Source organism: Corvus kubaryi, unplaced genomic scaffold, assembly GCF_017639235.1.
Source record: "Corvus kubaryi isolate FWS band 111438036 unplaced genomic scaffold, C.kubaryi_AGA036_p1.0 37385, whole genome shotgun sequence".
NCBI classification, from domain to species: domain Eukaryota; kingdom Metazoa; phylum Chordata; class Aves; order Passeriformes; family Corvidae; genus Corvus; species Corvus kubaryi.
Genome location: NW_024581127.1, coordinates 14,043,999 through 14,067,421, shown reverse-complemented (window position 1 = coordinate 14,067,421; position 23,423 = coordinate 14,043,999). Strand labels below are relative to the sequence as shown.

The window sequence follows — 23,423 nt, the reverse complement described above, 5'->3', positions numbered from 1 at the left end:
TTGAACTCATTTCATGATTCTCTGCTATTTCATACGTGGTTTGATGCACTGCATAAGACAGGTAAAAGCAGCTGCTTTGGTAATTCATACAGACAATGTATTTTTAGTGATCAGCTGGGTAATAGTACCTTGGTGAAAATACACACACACACATTGAGGAATTCTGAAAAAACAGCCCATCCCTTCTAGCTTCTGCTCTCAGCATGAAATGCCCAATGCAAATACTCACTAGCTGATGATAAGGATATTGACTTGCCTTACAATGTGTTCATATCAAACACCTATTCTTCACACACTAATAAAACTGACACAAGGTTTTATTGCCAGGTTAAGAAGATGTTGCTATTGAGGTAAAAGGATGCATGAACCACAAAACAAATGATGAGCATGTCAACGATGACCACTGCTTCTTGTCACTCTGTCTACTGCCTTCACAAGCGCTGCTGTCATAAGTCATAATTAGAATTAAACTCTATTGCCAGATACTTAAGCACTCAAATTCTTGTCATTTGTGCAAACAATGACTGGAAAAGCAGATAATGATTATCAGAATGATTATAAAGGCAGTTTCCATAAAACACAAATATCTTCTAGGGGGAAAACACACAGTAACTTCAGAGTAATTTTATATTTTTAAAAATTTTGCATTACACTCCTCCTTACATTTTCTTTCCTTTCTTTTTATACCCCAAATAGCATTCAATTGCCAAAGGAAGTCAAATGTGAGTCATGGAGTCAGTACATGCTTGCTATGGAGCCCTATCAATAGCTTCCCCGTTGTCTTTGCTTTCAAGTAAACTTCACAGCTATGCCATGCCTCTTTCAGATACAATGGGAAAATCCCCACTGTTTCTATAACCTTGCTTTGGTGTCCTGGATCTTCAATATTACAGCTAGATCTCTGGGACACTGACCTCTGCATGTACGTTGCCTTATACAGTGAAGTGATAGGCTAATGATTTATAAAAAAGCGTGTAACTTTTCCAGGTCTCATTTTATAGTAGTCCCTAGAGGTCCTGACAGAATTGCCACTCCATTATTTTACACAGTATATGTACACCTCTCCAAAGAGAAAAGACTCCAGCTCAAAAAAAATACACTCTAAACAGACAAGAGGGACTGAAGGATGAAAGGGGCATGTAGAGATGAAATGACACATTCATTTTCTCAGAGCAGCTGAGAAAGGAATAGATGCCAGACATCTGAGCTGAGGCCAGTGTCCTGTTGAGCAAGCTGTACTACCTCCTAACAGCAAAGTTGGAAATGCCTTACTTAACAAGACATAGTTTGCTCAATGTTTCCAAAAGTTTACAAATATAAAGGGGTTTAACACGAGCTTCGCTTGCATCTTCCAAGTACCTGTTTGAGCTGCACCTTCCTGTCAAGACAAACCTACATGCTATCAAAGGTACTGCTTGTAGTAAGATGTCAACACATCAGGTGCCTGATCTGAAACCTTATTTTTATTTCTGCAGTGCTTTCCCTGGCTATAAAAGACAGGTTCCTTTTTTTCCTATCTATTAAATATTGCTTTTGTTTCCTGTTTTTAATTTAAGAAACAAGAAAAACTCTTTTACTTAATTTTCAAGTTTATTCTAATCTCAGACCTTCTAAATGCCAGTGACACTACTCAGAAATGTACTAAAAATCCATAATGCCCTAAAAATAAAGCAAGTCCTGATGAAATATACGTATCTTTTTCTTTTACATCAAATACTTAAAAATAATGAAAAAGAGGCAAAGAGACACATCACAATCTTCTATGCAGTTCAAAAATGGTATGTACCAGGAAAACATAAACACAGAAGAGCATAGTATTCCTCACATACAGTAATAGAATCAATAGCCTCTCCCTTCTCACAGCTGGAACATTTCTGCCCCACACATTTGGAAAGGTCAAAACTTCAGGGCAGACGTAGGAAGACACATGGCTTTTCCTTCAAAGGGTATGTGCCAAAGACCTACAAAAGGAAAACCGGATAAAAGATAGGAACAGGAACACAATTTCTTATTTTATTTTTATTTTCATTTTGTGCCTTTCTAAAACCCAGCAAAATCACAAATCTCAAGTGGTCAGGGAATAAATCTGCTGCAATTGTAGCTGTGTTTAGGATGGGCTGGCTGGAATGCTCTGTTGGTGCCTCAGCATCTCTTGCTGCAAGCCCTGTAGAGTGCCTGCTTGTTTTAGGTGTTGTACAGATGTTTTGTGTGCTGCCCCTGCCTAACTGCTGTCTGCAGAACTATTACTGTAATGAAAACCCACTTATTGCAGGCATCTCTTCCATGTATTTTGGTCCTCATATTAACCTCCTCCTTTGTGGGATAAGCTGTAGCTGACAGCTGGCTTTAATGCCAATTATTTCATTGTCCATTTTTCAAGTAAGCAGAGGCAATGGAGAATGTTAATGCTGTTTAGTGGGGCACTGACAACATTAGTTTTCCTGTCACTCAGTCTCAAATGATGAAATTACAGGCTAAGTTGCTTGAGTTTCATGGCTACAGACACTGAAATAGTTTCCAGTACAGAGCTTATAAATAACATCAGAAGCCCTGCTGTTTCACCTCCTGAGTCACTCTCAAAAGTCTTTAAAATTCATGATTCAAACAACAGGACAGAGGGGAAGCTTTCAGTTGGTTGTTTCAGGGACTAATTAAATGAGACTACAGTATAAGGGAGACAATATGAAGTCCATATTACTTCTTGTTTTGCTTAATGCATTTCAGAATTAATCCTGTGGATACACTAAATGGACTAAATTACAGATCAGGATTATCACAGTTACTTTTGCAATGCATTAACCTTTCACTTATTGCATTAGAGGACCAGTAACAGTAGGGGATCCAACCTAAACTCGCATGAAATCCTGTGAAATGAGGTGCCAGGGAAGGAGGCAGTTCTAGTTTATAGAGCCCAGGTTGACCAGACTCTAAAATAATATCCTAAACAGCCCCTGGCTGGGAAAAAACCCACAAAACCCTAGATAAATCTTCAGCAGTGAAAAGCACTGGAAGTTCTTCTTCCACTCACCCAATCTCTGTCTTATATCATCATCAAGGTTCTTTTTTTTAATAAAAAAGAGAAAAGAAAAGGGTAAGTCTCCCTAGCTGGTGCTGCCTAAACATGACCCACTTGCAGGCTCACTATCTGAGATGGAGAGATCCTCCATAGGCCCACTAATCACTAATTTTTGAACCTATTTACACTTCTGCCCACAGCTCCCTGTGGCAATGCATGGTGTGCCTGGGCATTTCATGTGGGCACGGTATGGTTCTCACTTCACGAGCTGTAGTAGCAGCACCCTCCATTTTCTCATTCATCTTCGTAGGACTGGTGGCTTAATATACTTTTATCACACCTAACTCACCAGCTTTTTCCCAAGCTGAGCAGTCTTCCTCATGTAGAAACTATTCAATATCTCTGAGGATGCAGGTTTCTGGTGCCTCTTCTTCTCCCTTTTCTAATTGTATTTCACCATTCCTGAGATGAGAAGCCCAATACATCCTGCAAACACCAGCATGGGAATGGACTCGTGATGTGACTGCAGCATACCATAACACATCTCCTGTGGATGCTTTCTGCTTTTTCTCTCTTCCTTCCTTCCTTCCTTCCTCAGTGCATGAAACACTGTGTTTTTCACCTTCCCTGGGTATTGACTTGACAATTTCAGGCAATTATCCACAGTGCTTCCCAAATCATTCTTCTTGAAGATAACGTGGATCCTGTTGCTCTGGACACATAGCTCCTATACTGCATCACTCTGCATTTATTGACACAAAAATGTCACTGGCTGTTGTATTCTTTAGGCATTTTCTACTATAAGATTACTGTCACATTTTCACAGTCAGCTTCAGTTTCGATATGAAATCTTTGAAACAAACTTTGCCAACTTGCTATTCTTGCTGTTCACTTCCTTTGCAGTTAACATGGAGTTTTGTAAACATCCAAAGTTACAAAAACCAGGTGACTGGGCAACCTAATAAAGACTTTCTCCATTAAGAAGACCGACAATTGATTTCTACCTTTTAAAAATCAGGTATTTACCATGAAGGAGGAAAATACCTCTCACCTCACAGTACCTTCTTCCTCTAGAGTCTTTGATCCAGGAGCTTTTGAAGAATCAACTGTACTTTAATGACCAGATCCAGCTACAAAAATTATTACAAACTCTTCTGAAAATGCCTTGCTAGACTGGTGAGACATGACTTCTTTCTTCCAAAGCAACATGGACTCTTGAATTACTTCTGTATTTTCTGTTTTGGCTCTGTGACCACCTTGGCTAACTAAACCACAGATCCCTATTTAGGGGATTCCCTACTTTGGGCATATAAATTTAGAAGGATTATGTACCTCTATTAGATACCTGTTTATGCTTGTATATATTGTGTATATTTTAATATAATTTACTTAATTTTTGCTTTCTTTAAAATTATGTACATGCCTACATATGTTATACAGAGACTACTTTAAAAGTTGATAGTTGTAAAATGATTGCTGGATGTATAAATCCCTTACATTTTGCATTTTCTTTTTAACACTGTAAGTGGAATGAAAGTCATTGCAAAATCAGTAGTTTCTCTAATTTAGAATTCTTTTTAATGTATTTGTTTATGTCTCAGCTCAGCAAAGCAGTTAAATACTGAGCATGCAATTTATTTTAATGCCATTAAGCTTTAAATGTCAACACACAAGGGCCAGGTGAATACTGGGACCCATTTAAACCATCTTTCCTGACCAAATGCATTTCTGCGTCTCTGTACTCTCTGTGTAACTACACCATGTAGCTGACATTATAATGTTGCTTAGAACCCCAAACTATTGAAGTGCTTTCTTCAATGCTCTCTGCTAGCCAAAGAGCCTCCTGCTAACATCCAAGGCTAGACCCTTGCTCCACCCTGTTTCAACAACTTCCAAAATCACTCCAGAAAAGTTGTGGAAACAGACACCCCCTAGACTGTTTGAAAGTCACACATGGGGAGAGAGAATCATGAAAATGACCCACGTGTCAAGATTCTGAGTAGCATTTCTGCTTGCAGTAATTGTCTGCATTCATTTACATTTTCAATCCATTCAAGAAGCTTCCTTGTATTTTACAAGAAATGGAGCTATTTCCTAGGCCAAACTCACAAACCAGTTTAAAGCAAGCCTATAGGTATGCTTTTCCAGAGGATGCTGGAGACAAAGAGGAAACACACAGGTCCCCATTTGCTCTAATCGTCCCTCCTCGATACGATTACAGCTGGATGTTTAACCACAAAGTTCCTGTAGGAGCCTTCCCACCAAGTAGTCCATTACTAGAAATGCCAATATTCATGGGACCCAACTAAGCAGAGCTCCCTTCTGCCCAGATGGTGGTGAAAAGAGCCAGTTAATGAGCATTCTGGTGCTTAACTAGTTATGAAAAAAATCCCAAAACACCAAACCAGTCACCTAATTTAAGTAAAACACATCCTAAGAACACTACAAGTCTGTTGTATTTTACATCACAGAAACCAAAACTGCATTTATTCAGCCACACCCACAGAATAAGCAATGGTTTTACTGCCTCTATTTTTGCACCCCACTGAGACTATAAAAATCTTCAAGTTCTTGGTGGATTTTAGATGCAGGACCATTAGACAAAGCTGGAAGAATATACTATTCCTACAACAATAAAATATCCTTCAAAATATCTGTGGTTACTTTGAGTAATGCATACTTGAGTTTTAAACTAGTAAGTTATTTCATAACAGATGCTCCAGATATTGGTGATGAAATATCTCTTTCATTTGATCTCCAAACAAACCAGTGTATATTTAGCTAGTTCATTAGTAACAGAAATGCTAAGAAGTTCCTGAAACAAAGTTCAAAGCTTATTGCAAGGTTCAGGACTATCCAAATGTGGGAGTTTTCAGTCTTTAGGGTTGGGGTTCAGAGAGCCACAAAGCCTACAGTCCAGGGATACTTTCTGGGGTTGCAAAAGGCATGTGGAAGGGAGCACTGCACCAATACTGCTGCCTTCACACCTTTCTCAGCTGGCTCACCCATACTGCAGAGTGCCTCGGCTGCAAGCCACCATTAGGATTAGGGTTTAGAGAATCACAAAACATTTCTGCTGTAGTCAAAAATAATTTTATCCAATGGGTGATGAATGCAAAGTAGCAGGAATGAATATTATTCAATATTTTAAGCAACAGATTGCATATTTTTGTCAGCAAAACTACAAAGGAACAACACACTTTAAAGAAAAAAAAAGGATAAAAATAATTAAGGTAGAGTGAAGACACCTGCTGCAACACTGTTCTTCACAATCTCAGAATGTCTCTGTTTTAATGTTCCATGAAATTATATGGGGTTTCATTAGGAAAAGAAAGGGGGAAATTAAAGAATTCCTGTCCTTTAAAGTAAGGAACTAGAGAAATTCCTCACACCTGGTCTGACTCTCCAGTGTATCACTACTTGTGTGTGGGCTCTGGCTAATCCACAGAGCAGAACTAATCCTAGAGGAAGACAAAGCAAATAAAAAAATGTCTCTAACTAGCACGACTCTTCCAACCTGTAAATTTGAGTTGCTGTGATAGCTATTTTGCCACAGTGCAAATGCACTTGTCAAAATGCTAATATATTAAGAGCAAAAAAACCCCCAAACATATAAGCTTAGGAAGAACATTAAGAGAAACTGACAATTAATTTAAAGTTGAAAGTTTAACCTGCTTACTTTCAGTGAAAGATCCTCAGTCACATCAGTAAGTGCAAATAGCATTTCCCTTAAACACAGGCTTAGTGCATTCTCTGTTTTACTACACTGTTTTCTTTTAAAGTTGAGCTTTACTTTGGTTTTGTTCAAATTAAATCTATATGGTTGAAGGCCTCATTTAAAATATGGAAAGCAAAGGCTGGCTCGGTGAAAGTTTACAGAAACAGAACAAGGCACTAGCAAGTCCAGCTGCCATGAGTACCAGGCTGTTGGCAGCTTTGCAAATCCTCCTCCAAAAACAATCTGATTATCTCCATCGTCATTTTGCAGAAATCAAGGATCAATATATATTTTTCACCATTTGTGAATAAAAATGTGCAGGGGCCCATTCAAAATTATATACTTTTACAGAAATTTCTAAGCAACTCCAAAAGACACAACGTTTTACATATGATGCAACAAATGCATATAATTTGATAACAGTGACCAAACTCTTCACAATAAAAAGAAAATAAACCTCTCCTAGTTTAAATACTCCCCACCATCCTTCTGGTATATTGTGTCCATGCTAAAACTTAAAGCAATGTTTACAGCCGTATAAATTGAAGTAATTTCCATTTGGATTTAGTCAAAGAAATCAAGCACAAGCACACTTTTGTAAAGATGTTTATGGTGCCACATTCAAATACCACCTATAGACTAATGCAAAGGGAGAGAAAAACCCAGTGGTGATGACTGTTAGTGGCCCAGAGCAAGACTATTATCAAATGATTAGAATTATTTTAATAGAGAGAAGCTAGAATTTAACATGTTCCTTAAAAAACCCCTTAATCTCTGCATTGCTATGCTTGCCTTTCACAGGAGAAAGACATACTCCCCAAATCCAGTTTTCATAACCAGAATACCATTAGACTATTGGTTCCTTTCAAATACATAAATTGAAGACTTTTTTTACACAGCAGATACATAAAAATAAATATAAACATATATATATATACACCAACCCACACATAATTAAAAACCTTTCAGGAGAGAAACGCACACTTGCTCAATAGAATGGCATGCTATAAATTCAAAGGACTGCAACAAGTACTCAATCAAACTGGAATTAGAAGTCTTGCCTAAAAATAACCTGAATGAAAAGTTTTTACACTCCGCCCAATATTCATTTTACTTTGACATCCTCACTTTACTTTTACATCCTCACTTTAAAACTAACAGGCATCTGATAGTAAAAAAGAAAGACAGGGTGATTTTTCTTGCTTTGAGGCACATCATTGCAAAATAATTGTGCATTATTGGTTTAATAGTTTCCATTTCCCCCTCCTACAAAGACTGACACAAAGAAGAAAAACTGGTAGGTCTCATTAGTCCTGGGCAGTCTAACCTTAGCCTTAGCTATTATCTGGTTCTTCAGAAAAGGCGAAGAAAAAGCACCAGCTTTGCAGAAATGCAGCCACTGAAATTTGAATGCATTGAGTGAAGAAGGGAATATTTCTCCTGTTCCTGTCACATATTCCTTTCAGGGTCAAAAAATACACAACTGAGATTTTAAATTAGTAACTCATTCCAGGTAAGTACAGTTGTTTCCAGGCTGACATTACATCCCACCACTGCCAGCAGGGTCCACTGCTGTGACTCCAAAGGTGGCTCTGGGTTTGGAAAAATGGGGTGTAGCAGAGAAGTCAACAATAACTACTTCAATAATTAGATTCTTGTGCTGTGTATTGAGAGCCCAAGGCTTATCTGGAATTAGATGAGGCACCCAGAATGTCTTTACCACTAGCTATTTTAGCAAATGGAGTGGCCAAACATTCACTCCTTGAAACAGTAGAAGAGCAAACACACTTTTCCCTATCTCAACGACTTTAAAACACAATACAAATCACAAAGAAAAAGAGGATGATCCAAAAAAAAGCAGCAAAAGGCAAGGAATAATGCTATCCATGATAAGGACATGTATTCAACACCTACCTTTTTTTTTTCTGCAAAAATGATGCTCTACACCTAAAACTGGAGGACAGATGTTTTGTAATGAGGGCTGGGGCCAAGGGCCAAGCCACAACTCACAGAGCTCAGGGAGGTGAAACCAAAAGAGGTCTGGCTGGGGAGGACTAACACAAGCCATGGGCAAAGCAGTGATCCTGCCCATTTCCACAGAGGCAGGAGAGCTGGCTCAGCAGGCAGGAGCTCTCACACCTGTTAAATTATTACAGTGTTTCTTAGCACTCTCTTAGCTCAGGCTCCAGGAACCACACGCAGTCCCTTCCCTCTTGCTCTCTAATCAGAAACTTGAAGTCATTACTTGGGTTAAGAGATAGTGAAATTGTCACTGGGTTGAGTATACTGAGTAAAAAAGTTTTTAATCCAGGATAATGTTCTCAAAAACAGAGCACCATGTCTCAAAACCATTTTACCCTTAACAAATTTCCTGGTAGCTATTTGTCTGACTGAAAGAGAGAAGCTGCATGGAAAAGATAGAGAAAGCAAATGACATTTTTAACTGTGTGATGATCCCTTCTTCCCCCCAGGCATCCTGAAATAAAAGACATAAATGCAGAGCACTTGGAGGCTTCAACAGCATCCAGTGCATGTGCTTTTAATGATGACTACACAAGAACATCTGCCCTAAAATCTAGCCAGCAGGTGTTGGTGGACAAGAAAAGTACCCATAGTAATTACGAACTATAGGAAGAGGCAGGCAGACTAATTAAGTTTTCTCAATGCTTCCCATTTAGCATATCTTAGGGATTTAAAATTAAAGATGTGTATAATTCAGGCTGTTTTCAAGATTAAGATGTTTAAAACTTGTCAGTTAGTTCTAGCTGCACAATGAAATCTGTTTCTTAGTTGAAGTCAGAAAGGCTAAAATTGCTCAGGCCAAGAAAACAAGCTGCAGCAGCAGGATGTTGAAGTCCTGACATGATTAGCCTGTGATTCTCACACTGCAGCATGGCAAGAGAGTGAGAGCTGCCCTGTCAGACCTGATCTCTTTCATGTTGTTGGCGTTCCAAGCCCAAGAGTAATGGTGGCTGGAACATTAATACCAATTTCAAGCCTGGCAGTTCTGTGCAAATAGCTTAGGAACCCCCCAAGTCCTTCTGCACGGGGAAAAACACCCACCCCAAGAACTAATCAAGGCTTTGCCAAAACGAGGGATTTTGGCTATTAGTGACCATCTATTTCTGCAACCTTTGAACAGAGACAACAAAATGAGAATGCAGTATGACTTGCTTGGAACCAGCATAGACTGTGTGAGTGCACAGAGCAGCCCACAAGACTTTCTCCAGCAGCTGCTATGGATGCAAGGGCCTGGGTCAGGCTGCAAGATGCACCAGTCGATGCCTGAGCGCAATAAAAACCACAGCTGCCCAGCCTTCAGCAGTATTTATCTACAGACTTCTTTCAATGACTCCTGTAGCACATACAGCAGCCCTTAATTCTGCTCTGCAATGTGAAGACAATTGGTTAACAACTGTCTAGTGTTATTTTTTAAAATATGTTTCAAACCCATACAGCTTATCTCAGAGCCTCCGTAATTTGGAACTGAAGGGCTGCTGCTGCAATGTCTTATCTGCCCACAGATTCAGTGAGCACTTTTAAAGCACAGAACAGAGATAATACACAAGGAGTCAATAACACTAACTGGTATCATTAATACGTCCTGCTTATCTCTGGCTTAAATTTGAAAATCGACTAAAAGATGCTTTTGTTTAAGAGTAGTTATTCTGGAAAGCTGAAAGTCCAAGACCTCCCACAGCTCTACACCTGCCACTTCACTTTTCCTCTTCCTCTTTTCCCTTCCCAACTGCCATACACTGCCTTTCAGCTTGAGCCAAGCAGGACCTCGCTGCAGGACAAGGGCATTTGATTTATATTATACAAAAGCTCAAAGGAAAGACTTCATCATAATTTACATGCAACACTTTAACTAGTTGATCTAGCACTTTAACTCACAGAACATTCCTGCATCTAAAAGGGTCCTGACTGTAATGTCTATTGTCAGCCTGGTTACCCAGATTATTTAGCAGTGCTTAGACTATATCTACTACACAGAACAGAAAACCAGATGAACTGGGGAAAACCTCAAAGATTCAGCCAGCCTGTTTCCCTCTCTCTGGTAGAAGCCAGTGTTTTGAGAAAAAATGGGAGAAAAGGGTCTCATCCTTCAGTACACCTGTCCAGCCATCAAAAGATTAAGGACTATCTGAGTAGGAACTTGCTTTCATATCACTGTTTTGGACAGCCTTTCTCCCATGAAGTATTCCATCCTTATTAAATTTATGTTTGATCTTGGTTTCCAAAACCTCTTGTGAGGCTGATTTCCTCCATTCAATTATATGTTGTCCAGAGAAGTGCGTCTTAAAGCTGGTGCTGATGCTCTGATGCTCTGGTTCTATTACAAAAGGTGAATAGTTATTCTCTATCATATAACAGTGTTGTTAATATATCTCTGTCATATACTTTTCATTTTTTCCCAGAGATTATAATAGTTTAGCTGGTGGATTCTACCATAAATCATGAAGGGGTCAATCTGATAAAACCTGGAACTAGCCTGGTTCCTGTCTGCATCAAAGTCCTGAGAGCAGCTTGTACAGGATAAAGATTGGTTTCCTTTGATTAAACTAATAATTTGTAACCCATATTATCTTGCTGCAGTGATACATGATGAAAAAACTGCAGCATCCTGGAATCCCTAAGAGAGGCACACCACGAAAGGCAGAGCTAGGAAAAAATGGGCTTTCCGTTTTGTAGCAAATAACACAATTCTGCTTTTCTCTTTTCCCAACTCAAACAAAAATAAAAGGCACCCAAAACTTTTCTCATCAAGTGAAATAAACCAGCAAAAACAAATACTCCAATCATGTGTATTTTCTTGACTCAATACATACATGAAATAAAATCTTAAAACCTTTGTTTCAATCATCACTCTAAATGTTATAAAAATGTTTATTCTTTATTTATAAAAATGTTAGTTCTATTATTTTCTATTCTAATTTCATCAAAATAGATCTTGTTCATATAAATGAACACATCTCAGTATCTTTTTTCCTTAACAAAAAAGACAATCTACTGATAGAAACTACATTTGCAATGCATTCTATCTCTGAAGAAGCCCCTAAACACACACCTAGGATCAATTTTTAATGTCAGGCACCAAAGCACTGTGATCTCCAAATATTACCAGAATATAGCATGGTCCAGCACCTCAGTGTACATAATGGCTCCCTTTGAACTAACTTTCTGATCCTATAAGACATGTATAAAAGTTCAAAGTTATGTTAATCACTAAGGACACCAGAAGAGAAAAGGGGAATTATGTGTACTGCAAAGTTGATCCAAACTGCATGAAAAATATACTCAGAGAGTAAAAAATGGAAGGATCTTTAGACTGGGGCACCATATGAGTCTATTTTGTATTTTCATTATAGACTAAAATGATAGAGGAAAGTCTTCCTACACTGTGAGATGACACTAACCAGGGACATATAGCATGGGCACTGAGAGCATTATGAGAATTTGTTCAGTGATGTTCACCAATGAGATACTTGAAAAGACAACTCCGGATAATGATCAATAGGGGCAAGTGTAAACTACTACACCAAGGAAGGAAAAAATCAACTTCACATAAAAACATGCTGCAAGAGGAAAGAAGTAACCATCTCTTTGGTTTCACAATGAAAAGAAATGGAAGCCAAAGCTCTTAAATTGCAGCAGGAGTAGGTTAGATAAGAGAAAAACTTCCCTAAGCACTAAGAATAGCACTGAGGCAGGCCAGCTGGTCTATCATGTTTCCATTACAGTAAGTCTTCAAGACCAGCTTCAACAAATGTGAAAGAAAGGACAGAGACATTGGCAAGACCATGCTGGAATGAAGAATATTTAGAGGTTCTCTAGAAACCTTCTTGCCAGCTCTGTGGTTCTTTGAAATCTTGTCTATTTGTGTGGCTTTCTGAAATAGCTACGGAACAGACTACAGATCTTCATTTTCTGGCACTTGTCTTGACCCATGGCTCCAGGCAAGTTTTGCCTGTGAGGCAGAGGGAAATTCAGGATCACTATTGCAAGTGAACAAGAGCAAGTAGACACCAAATTTCTGGGGTAACCTTGTTCTATTTTATGAACAACAGCTTTGCATCAGAAAAATATCCCACTCCTAAATATTTCACATGAACTGCAATGCATATGCGTGTGGAAAACAGTGCTAAAAGTCATTCCTCTAGCAGTTACCCATCTAAGGAATGTAAGGCAAAAAAATTCTTGAAAATCACTTCTGCGACTTCAGTGGTGATAGCTTTGGTTTTTGTTTCTTCACATCTCTCTGACCAGAGATGACAACTGAGCACTGTTCTTTCTCAGCCGGCTCCCATCAACTCCCACTGTGCTTTGGTTGTTGTTTCTGCGGTTTTGGATTTGGGGGGAAACATGCAGCCAATCCAGACAATCCTTGTTTAGGTAAAACCACCCTGCTTTAGAACGCTTCATAATAACTTTTGTCCTCAGAGAATTTAAGTTTTTCTGTCTCTTATCTCTAATTAGCAACTCTGAGGTGTTTTCAGTATCTTTCAGGAAGAGAGGTGCTGGTACACATCCCCAAAGGAATTCGGGATAGCTATAAAATGCCAATGCTCTAAACTCCCATGTCTTTGCTTGTAGGATGGAGTATCTATCCATTGAAAAATCAAGCTGCTCAACTTCTTTCTCCTCCACAATGCCATATTAATGGTTTTCAACTGCTTCCAATTTTAAATCTATAAACATTTTCTAACACATGGACTATCCCAACTGAGAGAGCAGATTCTGAAAATCCCTAGCTTTCTTTATTTCAGGTTTCTTTAAAAACAACAGCAACAACTACAAAAATTCTTCTGTCTCAGAAGGCTCGTGTTTAACATAATTGATAGAACTGAACTGCAAAAGGAAAAGTGCCTATTTGCTTTGGTGGATTTCCAAGGCCCCACATGGCAATTGAGACAGAGCTCTGTCATGGGCACTGAAAACAGTTGAGAGCTGTGGACAGATTGGCCCTGATGTATAGTAAATCGTAATTAGGTTTTCTGGCTCTTTGCATGGGGAATTCCAATAAACTGCTTCTCTTGTTGAGATTCATGCTTTGTCCTTGCAGACAGAGTTGTTTATGTGCCCCTAAAATACATATATAGGAATCTTCTTCTTCCACTTTGGCTGCTCTTTTCTTTACACTCATCTACAGTATTTGCTCAGGTGAAGCTCTTGTGCTATTTTAAATAGCTGCAAGGTCTGATGATTCCAGCAGAAGATGGACCAGCTTAATTAGGAAGGTAATGATGACTCCTTCCTCTTTATTGCACCATATAGACAAAAGGTAACTCATAAGCAACCTTTGGGTAACTGCTACCATTAGGGAAACTGAGGAACTATAAATTGTTCAGTGATCATGGCAGATGATGTCAGAGACAGAACAGTAACCCTGTACCTTCTCTCTTGCATTCTTATGCAGCCCACAATCCTTCCTTGAGGATTTGCCAGTATAAAATACAAATGCATATTCAGTTTCTTTCACACTTAAGTATTTTTCTGTGGTCTACTCCATGTCTGAATTGACTGAAATTGTTGCATGAAAACACATATAATATAACTGGAAAGGGATTTCTGGGAAAAATAAATTGGTATTCAATAAATTCTGCTCTTCAGAAATTCAGTAGCACTATAGACCCAATCTGTAGAATGACTTTCGAAGACAAACATTTAGAAGGGTTTCAATTCTGTGGTTTATAAATGTTAACAATGTCCTGGAGAGGCTGTCACTGAAATAATTTTGAACTTACTCCTTTGAGGGAGATGTCTTTATAAATTTTTTCTGAGTTTTGTATTTGTTCAGTTTGGACTACTATCAAAAGCATTCTTCAAAGGCCTCAGACATTTACATCTAAAGTGTCACCTGCAAATGAAAGTGTGTTTTGTTTGCTGCTTCAGGAAGGAACAAGTTTTCTGATTAATATCTAAAACTCCATCACTAAAGAGTATTCAGATCCTGAATCAAGATCATACTTGGTTCAAATATCTGGTGTGGCCTGCACAGTCAGCTGAGATGTTTCTAAAGCCTCCTTTCCATGTAAAACTTCTGGAACTTTGGGGGGAAAATTGCTGTTGAAGTGCTATATTATATTAGCTATAACAAGCAATGAAAGCATATGAACAAAGTTATTGCTGTAGCTTAGAATTAAAAACTCTCAGGTCTCTGTATGGCAGCAAAGTTGGGAAGACAGGGGAAGAGGTACTGCTCATGGTATAGGAAAATAAAGTTAGGGATTGTTTAGCCAAACAGGGCAAATAAAAATCAATGGTGCTGGATGGATTGCTTGGGGGATCTGGCCAATGCCATTGGGAAATTGCTTTCTATCATGTAGGAAAAGTTGTGGCAATTAGGGGAAGACCCCAATGATTGAAAAAAAAGCAAATGTTATGCCTGTTGTAAAATCTAAGGCAGCAGGATCCAGAAGCATGTCCAGAGGAGGCCACTAAGTTGATTGGAGGGATGGAGCACCTCTCCTATAAGGAAAGACTGAAAGAATTGGGACTGTTCAGCCTGGAAAAGAGAAACCTTTGGGGTGACATAATTGTGGCCTTCCAGTACCTTAAGGTAGCCTACAAGAAAGATGGAGTGGGACTTTTTCCTAGAGCATGTAGTGACAGGACAAGGGGTAATAGATCCAAACTGAAATAGAGGATGTTCAGCTTAGATGTTAAGAAGAAATTCTATACTGTGATGGGTGATGATGCACTGGAGCAGGCTGCCCAGAGAAGTTGCGGATACCCCATCCCTGGAAGCGTTCAAGACCAGGCTGGATGGTGCTCTGAGCAACGTGACCTAGTGAAAAGTGTCCCTGACCACAGCATAATGGTTGAAACTAGATGATCTTTAAGATCCCTTTCAATCCAAACCATTCTATAATCCTATGATGATTCTGTGAACTACAAACTAGAAAAACTCAGTCCCCAGGAAAATTATGGACTGGAGGAGTGGGATAAAAGTGGGTGGAAAACAGCCTGGGTGCCTGGGCTCAAAGGGTCACCATCAACAGTTTGAGGTGGCTGGTTATGAGTGGTGTGATGCCCAGGGGTCCATGCCAGGTCAGCACCCTTTGCATCCTTAGCAATGATCCAGATGACAGGGGTGGCCAGTGTCTTCAGAAAATTTGTGGAAGGAGCAGTTGTGTATGGAAGGCAGAGCTGCTGTTCAGAGAGCTCAAAATCCTGACATGGACTTCAGAAAAGTCAGCAAAGACAAAACCAAAGTTCTGTATTGGAAGAGGACAATCCATGGCCACAGTACTGGTGGGAGGTGCACCAGCAGTTCTGCAGAACAGGAACTGCTGTGCAAGATGCACCAGCAAAACCTTGTGGCAATGAGGGGCCTCTTTGGAAATAGGGCAGCCAACGGGTCCAAGGAAGTGATGTTTTCTAAATATTACATCTTTTGTGACTCCAGAACAAGAGAGGTGTGAACAAACTGGCCAGAGGAGACAAATCACCCTGGCTGGCTGATCAGCTTGTTCTCATCATTCTTTATCATTCTAATATAGCAATTACATCAGCTGTGTTCTGCTGTAATTTGAAACTTGACTCCAAACCAATGGAAACTCTAAATAGTTGAGGATGCAGCAAGGCCTGAAGAATCCTATTAGAAACACTCGTCATATGACTTCATATAGGAAAGTACTTGGAGAGCTACAAGCCAGACCTTAATACATTTAACCTCTGTCCCTCCCATCAAGAGCAGTTTACGCATGGTCTTCCTGGAATGCTACTGAATGCTTTATTTTTATTTGGTTTTTAATACTGATGCCATTACAATTTGTTTTCCAGGAATGAAATCCATGAATCCACAGATATTTCTGCTGCTGTTCCTAACAACCATTCTAGATCATTACATATTTGGTGAGAAATCTCACAGCAGTTCCACACTATCAATGTGTCTTATTTTTCATACAGTCAAATTTCTAAAGGTAAAAAAATAAATAAATTGTGGAGAGACTCGTATTTTACTTCCTCACTTTTTCCATTGGCAAATATCTCCAAATTCCTTACAGAACTCTGATTAAACTATTTTTTAATTATTATTTTTTCTTTCTGTTTACTTCATTATTTGCATAAGCTTCACTGAAGCCAGGGGCAGTTCTAGGAATAAGGCTTGACTAACTTGTACTTCTGAAATGACTATTTAACATCTTAACACTGAGCTCTGTGTGTTAATGTAGACCACTTGTTTTTTAGGATCAACAAATGACAAATACTTCCATCTGAAAAAGAATATTCCCACCCACAGGAACAGAATTCAGCTTTCCTAAGCAGCAAACAATAGAGAATTAAGATGTCTCTTAGAGGCACAGCCAGAATAAAAACAACCACACCCCAAATCTGAATGAGATCCTCAGCTAGATATTTTCAGTTTCTTTTCTGAGACAAAGTATGTTCTGCTACTAAAAAAGGCGAATTGCAGAAGCAAATTTATTGATTTTTTTGAGATGTTTAGGAATTTCATATGCTTCCAGGAAGAACCTATTTAATACAGGGTCACTTATGCCAATCCATCCCATGTAACTTTTTGAAGAGTAAGCATTCTAAAAGCAAAGAAGAAATACAACCTTACTGATATTCAAAGAAAGAAGAGTGACAAAATAAGAGAAAGAAGTCCACTAGCCACGAAGTCAAGAACCAAGAATTTATGATTTTATTTTAAACACCTGAATTTAAATTTTCATTACTAGATTAATGAGCTTATATAGTATTAGTACAGGGTTGAAAGCACTGGAACAGTTTTACTTCTTCTGGGATTCAAAAAGCCTATCAGAATGTCAGTGTTTCAAACTAATTTTTGTTATATTAGTATAAGATTATTTTAAAGCTGTCTTGCCTAAGTTTATTGAAAAACAAATTTTAAGAGCTATGGAATACCAGCTACTTAACCCATGTGCTGTAATTCTTCACTTCTGACCACCAAGAAAACTTTGCCAAATAAACTGCATCACAGATACCGAAGAAAAAAAAATACCTAGAAGCAAAATAAGAAATTCAGCAATTTATGATAGAGTTTTGCAAATATTTTTGGTTTCACAGTTCAAATTTCCTCTGGGATCAGCAAGTTAATGATAGTTCTGTTTTTGTAACTGTAATTAGGATTATCTAAATATTGTACAAATCAAAGGCAAGAGCTTATGATATTCAAAAATCTAGTCTGAAATGGGTGAGGCTTAAATGAGAAAGAAGAATTTCATTATGAAAGTGCTTGTAATATTTACTGGCAGATTCACAGATATTTTAATGCCAGCAAAACCCATTGCCATCATACCATCTGAGTAACACACGGCAAAGAATTTCACCTTGTATCTACTGCATCAAGCCCATCCCTCCTGCTTGAATTACCCTTTACTTTTTGAAGGACACCTAAATCTTGTTTTACACATGCAAAAATCAGGGAGACTTCACCAAGTTTGCAAGGTGCTTCTATAGCTCACTAACCCTATTGGAAGAAGGAGTTTGCTTTCATCCACTTTGAGTTTGTTTAGACTCAAATAGACTGAATTGCTAATGAGAAATATAGTACAAAAGCCCTCTTAAAACTACCAGGAAAATTTGCATTCAGGCACTGTGCCTAATTGCCCAACTCCATCCCTCCCTCCAACAGTACTATCACAGATGCATTTTTGCATGGTCTGTGTCTAGTCTACGTGAAACAAAAAAACCCTTGCAAATCTGATGCTTCCTGTTAATTATTAGAAGTAGACAATACTCCATTGTGCCAAAACAAGACTAACCCAAACAGAGCAAAGTTGGAAGGAATTATATGTAAAGTATTTTCACATTTGTCTGGTAGTCTAATAGCACAACTTATAAGAAAATGCCATAAGTTACAGACTATTCCTTTCATTAAATGATTAGTCTCAAAGACTGTATTAACTTTATTAAAAACAGAGAAGGTCATATGAAAGGCTAATATAACTGAGATACTATGTTAAACTATGAGCCTTTTAAGGTATCCACCTTCATAAAAAGTTGCAGCATATTAAATTTATTTAATTACTCTAGAGTAATTTCTAATTTCAAAAGCCCATTTTGTTGGAACAATGATAAATTAGAGAATAGACGAATTATTTTACAGATTAATACACACAGTTCTTTCTGCAATCAAGATTTTAAATGGGTCTAATAGCCTGAGCACTTACAGTAGGTTCTTAAAGTGCCAAGTAATTATAATTGTTCTCTTAGCATACTGGTTTAATTTAATACCACCCAAGTTGCAAAAGATTTGGCTTTTGCAGTGGAACACACTCATTCACCATATTTCCTTTAAGAATGATAAAATAAAATATTTAAAATGAAAAGAATGCCCTGGAAAAAACAACACAATATTGCTAATTATCAGGCAACAGTTCTGGGACATCTCAGACTTATTGAGATCAAGAATGAGGCAAGACGTGTGCACACCATAAGCCCTTTACCCCTCATTTTCACAGAGAAATAGTAGCTGGTGTTGGCACTGTGCTTAACACGTGTCCAGAGAAGTGGGAACTCGGCAAACATAAAAATGTAGCACCTATGGAATACCTAAAATTACCTAAGTACTTATAATACTATCCATATAGCTTAGTATTGTGAGTAGTGTTCAGGAGTTTTGTCTTTGCTTCATGAGGAAACATTTGCTTTGAGTTTGTCACTTTGTCAAATACCTCGAACCCTACATTGATTCCCTGTGCTAAACATCTCAAATCACAAGTGACACAAATGCTACATAGTAAAGTGAAGAAGTTTAATGTCTACGTTTCAGGGAAATTTTTTCCCCTTCCCTCATCTTGTAGGAAGGTTTATGTCAAGTGCAACATCCCTTACCCCTGCAGAATCAAGTCCAAGGCTTTTCAGCATTGGCTTATGAAGCCCTAGACTGTACATCTGATATTTCTTCCATTTTTATTCTTTTGGAAATAAAAAGATGCTTAGAAATTGGATCTAAAGAGACTGCCCAAGACTGTGGGCAGTACAAAACAGGTAGTCAGAGGGGCAGCATTTCAAGCATCACAGCGGAGTATCACTTCCAAACAGTGACACAGCCAAGAATGAACACAGTTTACTCACTTACAATTTGGGAAAGAGAGTTTACTCACTTTTTCATGTCCAGCTGGCAACCTCAAGTCAAGGAGTTTTCCTGTTACACTACTTCCTCAGACATGTCCCTGGCTGACACCAAGCAGGCAGTAGTCTTGACACCAGCATGCTGGTTTGCACTTGAGTCTGGTACTACAGGGATGATGGGGGCAGGGGTAGGAGATGGCAGCATGCTCCAGAAAAGGGGTAGATTTAACCTCTTACATAATAGGAAAGAAAATAATGTGTCAAAAATCTGGCGTCTCAGGTCAAAATACAGCATATTTCAGATTAAGGTAATAAAAAGCAGTATGAAAATATAAAAATGAAAGAAATGATCTATTATAGTATTTGTTTGTCACATCTGAATGACTAATAGATTGGGTTAGCAACAAATTTTTGATTTCTGAAGAAACATTAAAATTAGATGAACTACTGGTTTATTAATTTCTGGAAGAACAATTCTTCCTTTTATGCAATGTAACAAAAAATCAAGTCACTGTGGAGACAGAGAAACACAAACAACCATCAAGGTTCAAAGTGACATTGTAAAAGGAGTTTCACCTTTAGGCCACTGGTTGATTTTTAAAAGAGGAATTGAAACATGCCTTCGGGGAGCTGTTTGATGTCCTGGGTCAGCTTGATCTCAAATACAGCTTAGTTCCTAACAGACAAGTGTTCCCATCATAAGCACTGCGGGAACAGATAACCACCCTGATAAGCAGAAAGGAGCATCCTTGAACCAGTTTTCCTGGAAATAATGTGTCACAACAGCCATTCCTTTGCAAAAATAGGAGAGCACCTGATTTCATCTCCCCAAACACCTAAAGCTGAACTAACATTCACTGGATTCCATAATACAAATAGAAACACTTCATTTGTCAAATGTAGATTCTGAAGGCTTGCAGGGAAGGCTGATCCAGACCAGGGCTGTTACCTTAGGGACAGCTCTAACACACGTTCGAAGCATCTTGGTCATCATCAAGTACCTGTGATCATCTTTGCTTTTTCAGCAGGAATACCCCCGCATTGGTTTAGCAGGGCTTGCTTAGTGGTTTTTTAACCTTTTCAGACACTGAAGAAGCCTGTTGTGAAAAAGTATGCTAACAAACCAAATAAATAAAGCCAGTGAACCTATCTTCCTACCTACATTTGCAAATTCTAGCCAAACGTAACTTGGGATTTAGTGTTGCAAAGGAACAGCTTAATGTGCCACAGTCTGGATATTTCCCTAATAAAAAAAAAAATGGAATTGAACAATTTAAAAGAAAGATGAGGAAGATAATTGCATAATTATTAAAGAAGCAGTCTTAGAATCAATGGTCACCTCAAACTGTAAAACCACATCATGAAATACCATGTTATATATGTTAAATATGTTGTATCATAAAATACAATACCACAAACCCCCCCTTTAATCTGATTTATGCTTCATGAAAAAGAAAAACAAATGTTAGACAAATATTTTCAGTAGCTGAAAACTGGCTATCAGTACAAAAACACAACTACAGACATTCCTCACTGCTGGGCTGAACTGTTTTCAAAACAATCCAATGTAAAGGCCACTGACAAATATTTCTAATATTCTGCAGTTACAAAGCACCAGATTGCTGCGTTTGGTGCAGGTCACCTTGCTTGTGCTTTAGAGGTATTATTTAAGCTTCAGTCTATGGTTTGCAAAGGACTCAACTCGTGGCCTCTCTCATCCTAAAATCTCAGAATAATCACTGCCACTTAGTTACACATATATTTAAGTAACATTACAAATAACATTTCGTTGCATGTCCATTAAAAATAAACATGCTCATAATAGCAGCGATTATGAAGGCACCATCTCTTTGCCTGTCTCAGCTATGAACAGCTCTGAAAAACACATGTAGTGATGCCCTCTGTGGATCTTTCAGACCAAAAGGAGCAGGAGGAGAAGAACATTAATAGCATCTAAAAAGGTAAATCCTGGGATCTATTTCACACTGAAAAGGAGAAAAATTCAAGAAAAATTATGTCAGAAACCATTCTTATTGTTCAAGAAATACACCATATTTTCTCTCACTGTTGCAGAAAAAAAGCCACCAAGTATATTTTCAAGAAAATATTTAAATAAAATTGATGAAGTGTCAACACTTGACTGCTTGTTTAAATTGAACAAAATTATAAAAGCTGTTACAGAGTGTTCAATTTGTTTCAATGTTATTATATACCATAAAGGCTCATTCAAGCAGGGAGAATACTGCAGACAAGGCATGAAGATTAGAAGATGTCTTAGACTTCTCTCTGGAACAGCATGAAATACAATCTAAAGCAGCCGAAATTCTTTTAGTGGAGCTAATTTCTTCTCACTGGGGCTTGATGAAGAAAAGAAGAATCAGTGTTCCTTTATGCTGCAAGAACACTGCCATTTGCTTAACAGGAAGTTAAATGAACCAAAGCTACAGACAGAAAAAAAATTCCACCATCAATTAATGTGACAAATTCTTAATAGGAAAACAAATCAATTTTATTTAAAAACTGAAGTCTTGATTCTTGTGTATTCATATTTTCCCAAGGTTGAACTTACAGTTTATATTTTTCATAGTTTATGCTTTCTGAGGAGTACAGATGTCCATGGGAGAGGGCTTTTTCCTGCACTCTTCCTGCTGAGTAGCCCAAAGACTAATAACAGGACCATGGCAAGATGTAGCTGCTTATGCTCCAGGTGCACCACAGCTGATGAGAACTGGTGTGCAAGAGCTCAATACCCACTGCCATCACAAGGACCACTCACATTATCAACTGAAAACAAGGCATTTGAATGTTAAATTTTTCTCTCTTCTTCCATAATCTTGTCACATTCAGATGGGAAGCACAATGCAAGTCCCTGAGGACTCCCTGGAATGCTCCCAGCACCTTACCCAGGAAATAATTCCGATACCCTTGCATTTTCTAACCATAGGCTGAGTGGTGAGTTCTTACACTCCACCTACAACACAGACATGTTGGTCTGAAATTCTGGACCAGACATCTTTTCACAGGCACTTCCAGGCTGTGGAGGATGATGCATGGCCACAGGCTCTCAGTAGTGCTTACAGCCTCTCAAATCAACTCAGCACACCATTGTCACAGCTGCATGACATTGTACCGAACAGATTCCAGTTCACCCAGAGAGCAGGACAGTAGCTGAAGATGAATCCCTAACTGCTTAATAATATCCATTCAACCATACCTCTTTCCCAGCATAGATGTTTTGGTTTCAAAATTAGATATCGATACATTTATTGAAGCAGTCAACCTTATGGTATCTCTGTACACCCTAAGTGAGTGAGAAGCAAAGGGTTCTGACCATAAATAAGAATAATATATTCCATCATTCACTCTCTTCTGCAAGGTAAAAAACAAGGCAGTTAATAAAGTATTAAAAGATTCTAAGCATATAGTAGCAAGTAGTAAAACTAGCACGAGAAATGTGCCAGCCTAGTTCAGTGATAAAACACAGGAGAAAAAGAACCTTAAAACTTAAAACTGATCATAATTTTTTTAATATCACTGTTATGAAATTTTTCTTTCTACTATTATTCAAAAGGAAATTCACTAAGGTTTCACCCAGGCTGGCCTCCAGTTGGGATTCTTGTGCTCTGAAAGCCTCTGTGC

At 38.4% G+C, this 23,423-nt stretch overlaps 1 protein-coding gene across 1 annotated transcript in view; it reads right to left on the bottom strand.

Moving 5' to 3' along the window:
- The window catches only part of CPQ (carboxypeptidase Q), a 149,090-nt gene that overhangs the window by 5,472 nt on the left and 120,195 nt on the right, over positions 1–23,423 (bottom strand). The gene's annotated exons all lie outside the window — the stretch shown is intronic.